General features: G+C 47.1%; 1 long non-coding RNA gene across 1 annotated transcript; it reads right to left on the bottom strand.

Annotated features, from left to right (window-relative positions):
* Window positions 1–391: 391 nt before the first annotated feature.
* On the bottom strand, window positions 392–6,725 carry LOC133043233 (uncharacterized). The gene is made up of 3 exons (XR_009689674.1): window positions 6,512–6,725; window positions 564–640; window positions 392–477 (listed from the first exon to the last, which is right to left on the bottom strand). It is a non-coding gene; the product is annotated as an uncharacterized LOC133043233 (long non-coding RNA).
* Between the last annotated feature and the right edge of the window lie 5,738 nt (window positions 6,726–12,463).

Raw genomic sequence — 12,463 nt, 5'->3', positions numbered from 1 at the left:
CCTGAAAGAAGCCAGGGACAGTTGAGGGGAAGAACGCACAGGTGAACGATCTGATCTCTGCAGGAAAAGATTTGAGGGAAAGCAATGATTTTCAAAGGGTGGATATTTTTAAAAGATCTACAAAGAAGAGCATCTTGAGAAGTGCACGGGAGCAGAACCATCAATCCGGCTTTGGTTCAGAATTCTGCCTGAGTGATCCTCCAGTTGGAACACAAGGGGGATGAGGGAAGAAAGCCACCTTCTTGAGGGGACAGTCTGGGGTCTCAGCAAGGATGCCCTGTGGTGAGATGCCCTCAGGAGGGGGAGGAGGCACTGGAGCCCGGAAAGAATGGACATTCAGAGAGTCTGACTTCTAGTTGGGAAATGAAGGTACCTCAAAGAAGAAGACCTGGTCACTGGAGCCAGCATCACTGCAGATTGCTAACTTACATGAAGACAATGGGGGCTTCCCAGGTGGTTCAGTGCTGAAGAATTCACCTGTCAATGCAGGGGATCCGGGTTCTATTCTTGGGTCGGGAAGATCCCCTGGAGAAGGGAATGGTAACCCACTCCAGTATTCTTACCCGGAGAATCCCATGGACAGAGGAGTCTGGTGGGCTACAGTCCATGGGGTCACGAAGAGTCAGACATGACTGAGCGACTAAAAAACAACAATAATATGAAGACAATTACATCTCAGACCCTGCTGTCTCAGAGAGGGGACCCTGTGCATGGCCCCTTCCCCCTTATATGGCACTTGCCCAGTGGTAAAAGTAGGGGGAGATTTGACCCTATTGAGTTTAAGTGGACCCCAGATCCCTGTCTTCCATCGCCTGACTAGCATCTTGGCAGAATAGAAATGGTTTTCTTGGTCCACATCTTCCTTTCTCCCTCGCTTGAGTCTCTCTCTTGGTCTTTGCAGCATCACCTACAGAGCCTAGGGGAACATACTCTTGCTCATACACCTGCCCTGAGAGCTGGGGATTTCCTGGGTGTGTAGATGGTATGTCATTCATCTGTGGTTCAACACATTAGCTCTTAGGATGTTTTTAAGCTGAGTCTCGTGAGAGACTTGGTACTCTGAGCATCCCTTATAAGGTACTGAAGGGTCCATGCCTCTCCCCACTAGAGATGGTCCAGGTGGTGGCCCCATTTCCATCCAGACCCTCAGAGCCCCTGAGCTGTGGCTGAGCAGGATCAGAAATTCACCATGGGAATGAATTTATATTCAAGTCTGAGGCTTCTCTGTGTTGGTATTTCATGGAGTATTTTTATATTGCCATTTAGTTATTCACTCACTAAGTCATGTCTGACTTTTTGCGATCCCATGGACTGTAGCTTGCCAGGCTCCTCTGTCCTCTGCTGTCTCCTGAAGTTTGCTCAAATTCATGTCCATTGAGTCAACGATGCTACCTGTCTAACCATCTTATCCTCTGCTGCCCTCTTCTCCTTTTGCCTTCACTCTTTCCCAGGATCAAGGTCTTTCCAATGAGTTGGCTCTTTGCATTCAGCTGGCCAAAGTATTGGAGTATATGGAGTATATCTGATGAGCTCTATCATGCTGCTTGGTGCTTCATAATCTGAGGTGGAAAATGGGGTAGGGAGTCCATTTTCCAGCTTAGATACGGACTGGCCTTGGAGTCAATTGAAATATCTAATCCTGTTTTGTTTTTGACCTTCAGGCAACCAAATCTGCTTTGCCCCGCTGTGGTTCTAGGAGGCTCCCCAAAGGACCAGTAGTTGATGTTGGGAAAATTCCACTTGGTGGGAGCAAGATCGAACAGACCTGGAAGGACACACAACTCCTACCCACCATAAGCTCAGTGGGTTATTTCACCCAGTTCAGTGAGCAGGAGTTGGGAATGTTAGCTGGGAGCCCATGGAGGTGGCACCTTCCTGCTCCAAACCCCGCCCACCTCTGTGAGGGACCGAGCTGATTCTGCTCTGGAAGAAGGAGCTGAGTGTGATGGTTGGTCTTCCCTCTTTTCTGCCTTTGCTTGCCAGGGGACAATATGTCTTCTGCTCTCCTCCTGTTTTACCTACACAGAACCTGAAGCTGCAACACTCAGTGTGGATTGTACGGATTCAGTCAGTCAAACTGAAGGTGAGTATTAGCAAACACACATGTAGAAAACATTCAGCACCAGTTCTCCAAGGGTTTTACTAGACAGTATTTTTTTTTTAAATATTTATTTTAGTTTTTAAAATTTTTGGCTGGGTCTTTGTTGCTGTTCTTGGGCTTTCTCTAGTTGTGTGTGGGCTTCTCATTGCAGTGGCTTCTCTTGTTGCAGAGCATGGGCTCTAGGGTGCATGGGCTGCAATAGTTGTGGCACATGAGCTTAGGTGCCCTGTGGCATGTGGGGTCTTCCTGGACCAAGGATTGAACCCGTGTCCCCTATATTGACAGGTGAATTCTTAACCACTGGACCACCAGGGAAGTCCTACTAGATAGTATTTTGATCTTTGTTAGAGATACTCAATTCCTCCCTAAGGCAACATTTACAAACAGTTTCTTATGTATCCCGAGAGGTACCCCACGTGTAAACTGTGTGTGTGTCTTTGTGTGATTTTTTTTCTCCCCTAGGACTGTGCCTGACATAAATTGAGTGCTCAGTTAGTGTCAACTGTTGTCGATTCCAGAAACCTGGAGTTTTCCTCCATACATATCTCTCTTTCGGTCGAGCATCCTATCCATGGCCAAGTCTTGTGGGTTTTCCCTCCTCTGCATCTCTCTAAACTACTCCTTCTTTCGCTCTCCCCTGCCATCATCCCAAGTGGTCTTTATCTCCCCTGGACCAATGAAAGGGCCTTGCAGTGGGGCTTTCTCTTTTCATGCTGCATGCAGGAGCCAGAGTGGCTATTCTAAATCTCAACCCCTTAAAGCAGAGACATCACTTTGCCAACAAAGGTCTGTATAGTCAAAGCTATGGTTTTTCCAGTAGTCATGTATGGATGTGAGAGTTGGACCATAAAGAAAGCTAGCACAGAAGAATTGATGGTTTTGAACTGTGCTGCTGGAGAAAACTCTTGAGAGTCCCTTGGACAGTAAGGAGATAAACCAGTCAATCCTAAAAAATATCAGTCCTGAATATTCACTGGAAGGACTGATGCTTAAGTTGAAGCTCCAATACTTTGGCCACTTCATTCGAAGGGCTGACTCATTGGAAAAGACCCTGATGCTGGGAAAGATTGAGGGCAGGAGGAGAAGAGGGCGACAGATGATGAGATGGTTGGATGGCATCACTGACTCAATGGACATGAATTTGAGCAAACTCCAGGAGACAGTGGAGAACAGGAAAGCCTGGCATACTACAGTCCACAGGGTTGCAAAGAGTTGGACACGATGGAGCAACTGAACAACAAATTATGTCACTATCAGCCCGACACTCCAGAGCTTCCCCACATTTGGTCACGGAACACACTTGAGTCTACTTCCTTCCCATCTCTCAGACCTGCCTCCACTTTCCATCTCCACCGCTGACTCCTCAGACCCTTATCCTTTCAGCTTGACTCTGGTGCTGGTCCTGTAGCTGACTGCCCACCTGCAGCCTCACACTCTCCTAGCTCTCTCTCTCTCACAGAGAAAGAAAGCCTTTTTTAAAATCACTGCACCAAACATGTGATTCTGCTACTTGAGCCCTGTCAGTGACTTCCCACCTAGAGTGTCAACGACAGCCCGGAGTCAGGCATCTGGGTCCCCCGCCCACTCTGGGAGTTGGACCCTGCTTCTCTCCAGATTTACATCTTGCCCGGCTCATGTGCAAACCCTTTGCTTCAGCCACTCGGAACACCCTGTTCTTCTGCGGTACCCAGGCTGTTGCACATGGATGCTTCTGCTGCAGCTACTTCCCTGACCTGTCCTGCCCACCTTTTTCTGGCTGGGAAGCACCTACTCATCTCTTGAGAATCACTTCTCCTAAATGACCAAGAATAGTAGAAAATTACATAACGGTGGCTTCCAGTGGGTTTCTGTATTTGCTTTCTGGACCTTATGCCTTCTGACAGTCTTTGATTAGCTGTCTCAACTATGAGACTATGATGACTTTTAGGAAAGGATCAGGTTTATCCTTGAGTCCCATGCTGAGAAGTTTTGAGTAATAAAGTAAATAATAATAAAAATGAGTGATAACCCATAGAAGAGAAGAGGATAAATGTTCATGAGTCCATGCTGATCTAAATAATTGAATAAATTATATACACAAAGGGAGAAAAAAGGAACAGCTCTTTTTCATAGGAGAGTTCCAATTGATAAATGTAGAAGAAATGAGAGAGGGGGAAAAAGGACAATTAGGCAACACTCCATTAATGATTGTGCCAAGTATGTCTCATGGGTGGATGCTGAATGTGGGATGTGAAAATAGATGGAAAACAGGATATCTGCAGAGTCTCAAACTATCTCCTCACAAGAGATTTATTCATCACAAAAGGAAAATGATAATCGTGGAGAGGCCTATTGGACATCACCTCAACCAAGTGGCTGCAGTTAACATCACCAGGAATGAGAGCCAGCAACATCACAAAGACCCTGATAGGGGTAGGATACACTGAGAAGGGCATAGAGTCCCATCTGTGAGATTCTTGCCCAAAACAACAGCCTCCATCAAATCATGAGAAACTGCTGGACAAATCCAGACAGAGGGGCATTTTACAAAATCACCAGCCAATACTTTTCAAACTGTCAGGGTCAGAAAACAAACAAACAAATAAAAAACAAAAACAAAAAGAAAACAGGAAAGAAAAGTAAGGAAAAGACTAAGAACAATGTACCAGATTGAAGGTGATTAAGGCAACTAAATATAACTAAATAGGATGTAGAATCCAGGATCAGACCCTGGTCCTAAAAAAAAAAACGATGTGAGTAAATCAAATTGGTGAAGTTTGAATAAGGTCTATAATTAGCTGATGGCATCATATCAAAGTGAACTTCCTGGTTATGGTCACTGAACCATGGTTATTTAAGCTGTCAACAGTTGAGAGCACTAGGGGTAGGGTGGAAGGGAACCCTGTACTATTTTTTGCAATATTTATAAGTCTTAAATGATTTCAAAATGGAAAATTTAAAAAAGAAAGAAGGAAAAAGAATTTCTCAAGCACCCCTTGAGATGGTAGACTTGATCCCATCCTTCTCCATGCCTGTCTCCACCTCTCCCATCATGCTTTCTCATAGCATTTATAACCCTTTGTCAAACTTACTCGCTTCCTTATTGGTCTACCTCAAAGTTCTTTTTTTTTCCCCTTCCAATGCAGGGTGTTATTTTTCATCTTTGAGCCTTCAAGGCCTATAACAAGTGATAAATACTTATAAGGCACTCACAAATTCATTCATTCGTTCATTCAACAGCTTTGATGTGCCAGATTTCATGCCAGGGCCATGAAACTCAGTGGTGGATTTTGTCCAAGTGGCTACCAGTCCAGCATGGAGTCAGAACAACTCAGAGGGACCTCTCGGGGAGTGTGGTGGGTGGTGTGATGGAGTGAATGCAGGCTGCCATGCCGGTCCATGACTGGTGACACTGGGAAGAGCTTTCCCGAGAAAGAGACAGCTAAGGGCGTAACTGAAAGGTTGGTCAAGAATTGTACAGCCAGGGACTTCCCCAGTGGTCCAGTGGGTAAGACTCTAAGTTCCCAATGCAGGGAACCCAGCTTCCATCCCTGGTCAGGGAACTAGATCCCACATGCTAGATCCCACAACTAAAGTGTTCTTGTACTGCAACTAAGACCTAGAGCAGCCAAATAAATAAATACATAATTAAAAAAAAAAGAATTATGCAGCCAAAAAGGGATGGAGAAAGAATGTTCAGGCAGAGCCCTCAAAAAGGCACACCCAAAGTCCACAGGTGAGAGAGAACAGAGAATTTGGGAAACGGCGCACTGGCTGCAGCGTCCACAGCAAGGCGAGGGATGGCCAGAAGTGCCACCGAGCAGGCGTCAGGGCTGGGTCAAGCAGGGGCTGGTGAGTCAGGAGAGACGGTTTGCTCAGTGAGAGGGTGACCCAGAAGCACTCGGGGTTCACGTGGAGGATGATGGGGGCACAGCCTGGAGGCAGTAGACTGGCCAGGAGGCAATTTCAGTGGTTGATTGGAGATGCGCAACGAGGGGAGAGAATGAAAAGTTTCCGGGGCGGGCAGCTGGAGGAGGAATATCATTTCAGAGGAGAAAAGGAAAGATGAACAGCAGTGGCTTGGCAGGTACTGAGCACGGACATCCTGCCAGTAGCTATGCTGAGAACAAGTGTCTTTCGCCTTCTGATCTCTTCCCTGCATCTCCAAACTCCTATTTTCAAAACAGAGAGTCAGATTTCTATACTGGCTCCAATCGGCTATGACCTTGGTGTTTGCATGGGTGTGCCTAGGAGGGTCAGGGTTCTGGGGTGTCAGTGAGGTTCCCTGGATGTATCCCTTCCGTGGGGGAGGTGGGAGTGGGTCCTTGGAAACAAGGGCTTTTATAGGAAAGGCCTCTAACTGCAGTGACCAGGACGAGTCAGACGGACCCACCTGATGCTCAGAGAAGAGACATAGCCTTAGGTACTCACATCCTGGCATCCACAGCATCCACATCAGTGAGACCAGGGAAGCTGCTGGCGTCACTTAGAGAGGGTGTAGGGAGAGCGGTCATCAGAGAGAAGCCCTCCTGATGGATGGTCAAGGAAGGGAGTCAACCAGTGAGAGGTCCTGAGGAAGGGGGCCAAAGGAGAGATGGACAGGAAGGGGACACGTTCATGCTGAAGACCCGGGAGGCAGCAGAATCAGGGCAGGGATGCAAGAATCCTTGTGAGACAAGTGGGGCCCTGCCTTCCAGCGTGATGAGCAGGAAGGAGGAAGCAGTGGGTGGGGCTGCAGGTGAGGCGGGGGAGGGGCCCCCGAATGTGGGAGGTGGGGAGGCAGCTTGCAGGAGGTTCAGCACAAGTTTGAAAAATCTGCTGGGGAGAAAGGGGTCAAGGAAACTGAGAAACGAAAAAGAATCTCCGAGCTGAGGTTGGAGATCCCGAATCTGAAATGGGCCTGGTTTTGGTGCGGTGTGACCTGCTTCTGGAGGTGGGGAACAGAGACTCTGACCAGGGTTGGCTGAGTCTGGGTTTGCATGTGGGTGTGGGCGCCCCCGGCTTCTCCACGGAACCCCTAGGGGCCTCACAGGCCCACCGCTCCTGCAGCTGTGACATCGGCCCAGCTGCTCGCTTTGTGCCAAACCTCTGCCCCCTCCGCAGTGTGTCCTCTGTTGACAGAGGGTTCCTGCCTGCTCTTCAGGACAGAAGTCTCAGGGCTGCTGCTCTGTGAAAGCTGCCTGCCTCCAGCAGAGCCCCTCAGCACCCTGCAGGGACCTTAAGGATGCTCTGAAGTTCTTCCTGTAGTGAAGGTGACCCTCCACCTCCAGCAGCCCAGGGCCCTGGGTCCCCTCTGGTTCTGCCCTGAACATCCCTTTCCTGGAAGCCCATCCGGCCCAGGGACTGGGTCTCCAACCACCTGAGTGAGCGTGCTGATCCTGGGCTGCCTGTAATACGCATGACTTTGGGAGATGGACAATGGCCGGTCTGCCCACCTTTATAGGCATCCTCCTCCAGGGACTCTGAGACTCACCTTGTCAAACTCTCTCATTTCATAGGTGTGTGCCTGCTCAGTAGTGGCTGACTCTTTTGTGACCCCAGGGACTGTAACCCTCCAGGCTCCTCTTTCCATGGAATTTTCCAGGCATGAATACTGGAGCGGGTGGCCATTTCCTCCTCCAAGGGATTTTCCCTATATAGGGATCAAACTCACATCTGTTCTGGCAGGTGGATTCTTTACCACCGTGCCACCTGGGAAACCCCTCATTTCATAGGTTAAGGAACCTGAAATGAAGGTCTTGAAAGCTTAAGCATTATCTCAAGTGATGCAACTGCTTTAAAAAAATTGAAGCATATTTGATTTACAATGTTTCAGGTGTACAACAAAGTGATTCACTGATATCATATATACCGATTCTTTTTAGCCACCTGATGCAAAGAACTGACTCATGGGAAAAGACCCGGATGCTGGGAAAGATTGAAGACAGGAGAAGAAGGGGATGTCAGAGGATGAGATGGTTGGATGGCAACACTGACTCAATGGACATGAATTTGAGCAAGCTCCGGGAGTTGGCGAAGGACAGGGAAGCCTGGTGTGCTACAGTCCATGGGGTTGCAAAGAGTTGGACATGACTGAGCGACTGAACTGAGCTGATTCTTTTTCAGATTCCTCCCCCTTATAGGTTATTACAAGATATTGAATATAGTTCTCTGTGCTATATAACAGGTCCTTGTTGTTTATCTATTTTATTGAGTCTATCACTATATAGTATGTAATAGTGTGTATCTGTTTATCGCAAACCCCTAATTTATCCCTGATCCTTTTTTCCCTTTTTGTAACTATAAGTTTTTTTTTTTCTATGTCTGTCAGTTTATTTCTGTTTTAACTATATCTTTAAAAAATCCACAGATATTTTTGAGCAATTTCAAGCTTACAGAAAAATTGAGGGGGAAGTACAAAAATTCTCATATACCCCACCACTCCCGCCTCCAGTTTCCCCAATTATTAACATCTTAACTTACTGTGGTGCATTTCTTATAATTGATGAGACAGTATTGATACCTTCTTAACTAACACACAGTTTACAGTAAGATTCACTCTTCCTGTTGTTCATTTTATGGGTTTTATATGTGTAATGACCTATTTCTACCACTACAGTATCAAACAAAATAGTTTCACTGCCCTAACAACCCCGTGTGCTACCTATTTATTCCTGCCTTGGTCACTGGCAACTACCAATCTTTTAACCATCTCTGTAGTTTTGCCTTTTCCAGAATGTCTATATAGACAAAATCATATTGTGTATCCTGTTCAGATTGGCTTCTTTCACTTAACAATATACTTTTGAGGTTTCCCATGTCTTTTCATGGCTTGATAGTGGATTTGTTTTTAGTGCTGAATAATATTCCACTGTATGGATATGCCAGTGTCTGTTTATCCATTCGTTTTTTGAAGGGCATCTTGGTTGCTTCCAAGTTTTGGTAATTATGAATAAAGGCTGCTAGAAATATTTGGGTTTTTGCATGGAAATAAAATTTCCGCTCGTTTGGGAGAAGACCAAGGAGTGAGATTGCTGGATCACATGGTATGAGTTTAAGTTTTGATCTTGCCCAGTTGCCTTCCAAGGTGGTTGTACCATTTTGCATTCCCAGCAGCAACAAGCAAGAGTTTCTGTTGCTCCATATTCTCATTGGCGTTGGATGTCATCAGTGCTTCAGACCTTAGTCAGTCTAACAGGCGTGCAATGGTGTCTCTCTGCTGTTTCGATATGTGATTCCCTAATGACATATGATATGAGCATCTTTTTATACACATATTTGCAATTGTGTATCTTCTTTGATAAAATGTCTGTTCAGATCCTTTTGCCCAATTTTTAATTGGGTGATTTGTTTTCTTATTATTGAGTTTTAAGAGTTTTATGTGCCAGTCCTTTATTAGATGTTTTGCAAAGATTTTCTTTCAGGCTGTGGCTTGTCTATCTCTTCTCTTAATACAACTACTATCTGTAGAAGTATTACACACACACACACACACACACACACACACACACATATGGCTTCCCATGTGGCACAGCGATAAATAATCCACTTGACAATGTAGGAGACATAGGTTCAATCCCTGGGTCAGAAAGATCCCCTGCAGGAGAAAATGGCACCTACTCCAGTATTCTTGCCTGGAAAATTCCATGGACAGGGGAGCCTGGTGGGTTATAGCCCGTGGGGTTTCGGAGTCAACCATGATTGAGTGACTGAGCATGCACACAAGAAACACTTACAAAAATGTCCAAATTGTAAACTGTAAATGTAATAAATGCCTCTATGTATATACTTAATTTATATATTCTGAGTCTGATGTGTCCACTTTATAAATGAACTTAATTTTTACAAGGTGCACACCTTCAGATAACTGCCCTTGATTCTGATATCAAGGCAAAATATCGCCAGTACCCCCTTGAAGCTGCCTTCATGCCCTTCCAGGGAATGTCAGAAGCGCTGGTTACGATCCCACTGACTTCTCATAGCATGGGTTCCTTTGGCCTGTTTGGGGCTCAGCCTCAGTTGCATCAGATAGAGCCTGTTGTCTTTGGTATCTGCCTTCACTTGCTCCAGAGTTCCTTTGTGAGACACATCCACATTGTTGAGAGAGCAATTGGGTCTTTCATTCTGCTTCTCTTTTAAGTTCCATAAGGCACACAAGTGATGGACGGTGCGTGTGCATGTATGTGTGTGTGTGTGTGTGTGTGTGTGTGTGTGTATGTGGACGTCTGTGTTCTGTGTATTCCTTGCCTTGCTGTGGACCTCCATCTTTCTGACCCACTGGATTCGCCCTAGATTTCACCTTCTTCCAAGTCTCGGATGGGTTAACTGAGACAGACAGCACCTCTGCACACCAAGCTTGCTGGTGAGCCCAAGGGCCAGCCCTACACGTGATCCCAGATCGCATACACCCTCAGACACAGGGCGTGATGCTTCACCCTGGGGCTGGGGGTGCGGGCACTCTTGCCTTCCCACTTTCCCCTGGGGCTGTGGCCTGTGATGGGGAAAGCTTGGGAAAGGAAGGCGAGGAGTTTATAAAGCCCAGCAGAGGAGCAGCTCTGAGGCTTTGAGGTTGTGGATTTTAGAGATGTTTTAGGTGTTTGGGACGCAGAGGCTTTGGGCCTGTGGGACCTGAGGATTTTTTCCTGTTCTATCCCACCATCATCCTGAACTGAGGGCGCCCAAAGTTCAGCATCTCCATTTAACATTTAAAATGAGTAAGATGCCCATTATGTCTGCTTGGCTGGGAAGAAAGCAGGCGATCTGAAAATGCCTTGTGTTAAGAGTGTAGTTCCAGCATCACCTTGTCTGGTCCACTGTGCAGCTAAGAACTGCTTATCAAGGTGCCTAGTAACACAGGCGAAAGGTCTCCAGCTTGCCTTAGGATACATGGTGAACGAGGGTCACAAAGAGACTCTGCTGGCAGCTGTCAGGGGCCATGAAGCAGCAGCACCCACCCCAAAGAGCTCTCAGTGTTTAACGGGACCCCTGCCAGAGGGGGTGGCGGGGATGATCTCTGGCATGTTGTCCTGTGTCTCTCCTCCAAGGATCCGCTCAGCTCCCCACAAGATCCCTCGCTTGTATCCTTCTCAGGGCAGTCTCCTGCTCCAGACTCCAGAAGCTTTTTTGAAAGCGAATCACCCCAAAGTGTCCCACGGTTCTCCCCAGCCCAGCTCTGCCCATCCAGCCTGTATTCACAGCTGCACCTCTCTTTGTCAGCATGCTCTGGGCTTGTCACCTCTACTGTCCCTGGGGGCCCCACAAACCACCCCTCCTCCGCAGAGCACCCCCTCTCCTCCAGCCAGAGTGACCCTTTCTCTTCTCAGTCGCTCTGAAGGGCTGTTGGCCTTGCCCAGCAGGAGTGGGAGGCTTCTGCCTTGGGGTGGATCCTCAGTACACAGGGGCTGGCTCTTTCCCCAGAGTCTTGAAAAGCTCCCAGAGACTCAACTAGGCACAGTCTGTGGGCCTGTCCCAGAAGAAGCATTTGGACATGGGGACCAGACTTTGTACCCTAAGACTTGACAGGGCCTTGGGGAGCTCTGAGTGTGTGTCTGTGTGTGGGTGCTTAAGTTCAAGAGGGTTTACTTTCCCCTACTAAGTGCTTTGTTTTTTAAATTCCAGTTGTGTTAACCTTACCATCTATTTTTAAAACTACTGATTTATTGCTAGACAAGGCTCCTGATATCTAAGGAGTTAGGATCTGGGTTATGGGGGTGCACATGAAGAACATATACTCAGGGAACAGAAAGAAGCACAGATTACGTCAGGAAGATGCCATGGAGAAGGAAATGGCAACTCACTCCAGTATTCCTGCCTGGAGAATCCCATGGACAGAGGAGCCTGACAGGCCGCAGTCCATGGGGTCACAAAGAGTTGGCATGATTTAGAGACTAAATGATAACAATTGTCAGCATCCCAGGGCTTGTGGCAAGGATGAGTTGGTGGGTACTCCTAACAGGACAGATGAGTTAAAACCAAAGTTCACATGATGAGCCATAGAGTTCCAAGAATAGAAACCCCTAAGCTCTAATACTTTGGCCACCTGATACAAAGAGCTGACTCACTGGAAAAGACCTTGATGCTGGGACAGATTGAAGGCAAAAGGAGAAGTGGGCAGCAGAGGATGAGATGGTTGGATGGCATCACCGACTCAACGGACGTGAATTTGAGCAAACTCCAGGAGATAGTGAAGGACAGGGAAGCCTGGTATGCTTCCATCTATGAGATTGCAAAGAGTCGGACATGACTTAGCGACCGAACAACAACAGGAAAGCTAGGCTAGGGAACCAGGGAGGGCTTTCTGGAGGAGGTGACGTCTGAGTTGCATCTGGACAGAAATGAGTCACTTATATTTTCACTGCACCTTCCAGTTTACAGATCGCTTTCACATGCCTTATCTTGCATTGT

This window comes from Dama dama, chromosome 22, assembly GCF_033118175.1.
Source record: "Dama dama isolate Ldn47 chromosome 22, ASM3311817v1, whole genome shotgun sequence".
Lineage (NCBI taxonomy): Eukaryota > Metazoa > Chordata > Mammalia > Artiodactyla > Cervidae > Dama > Dama dama.
This window is presented reverse-complemented; position numbering and strand designations above follow the sequence as displayed.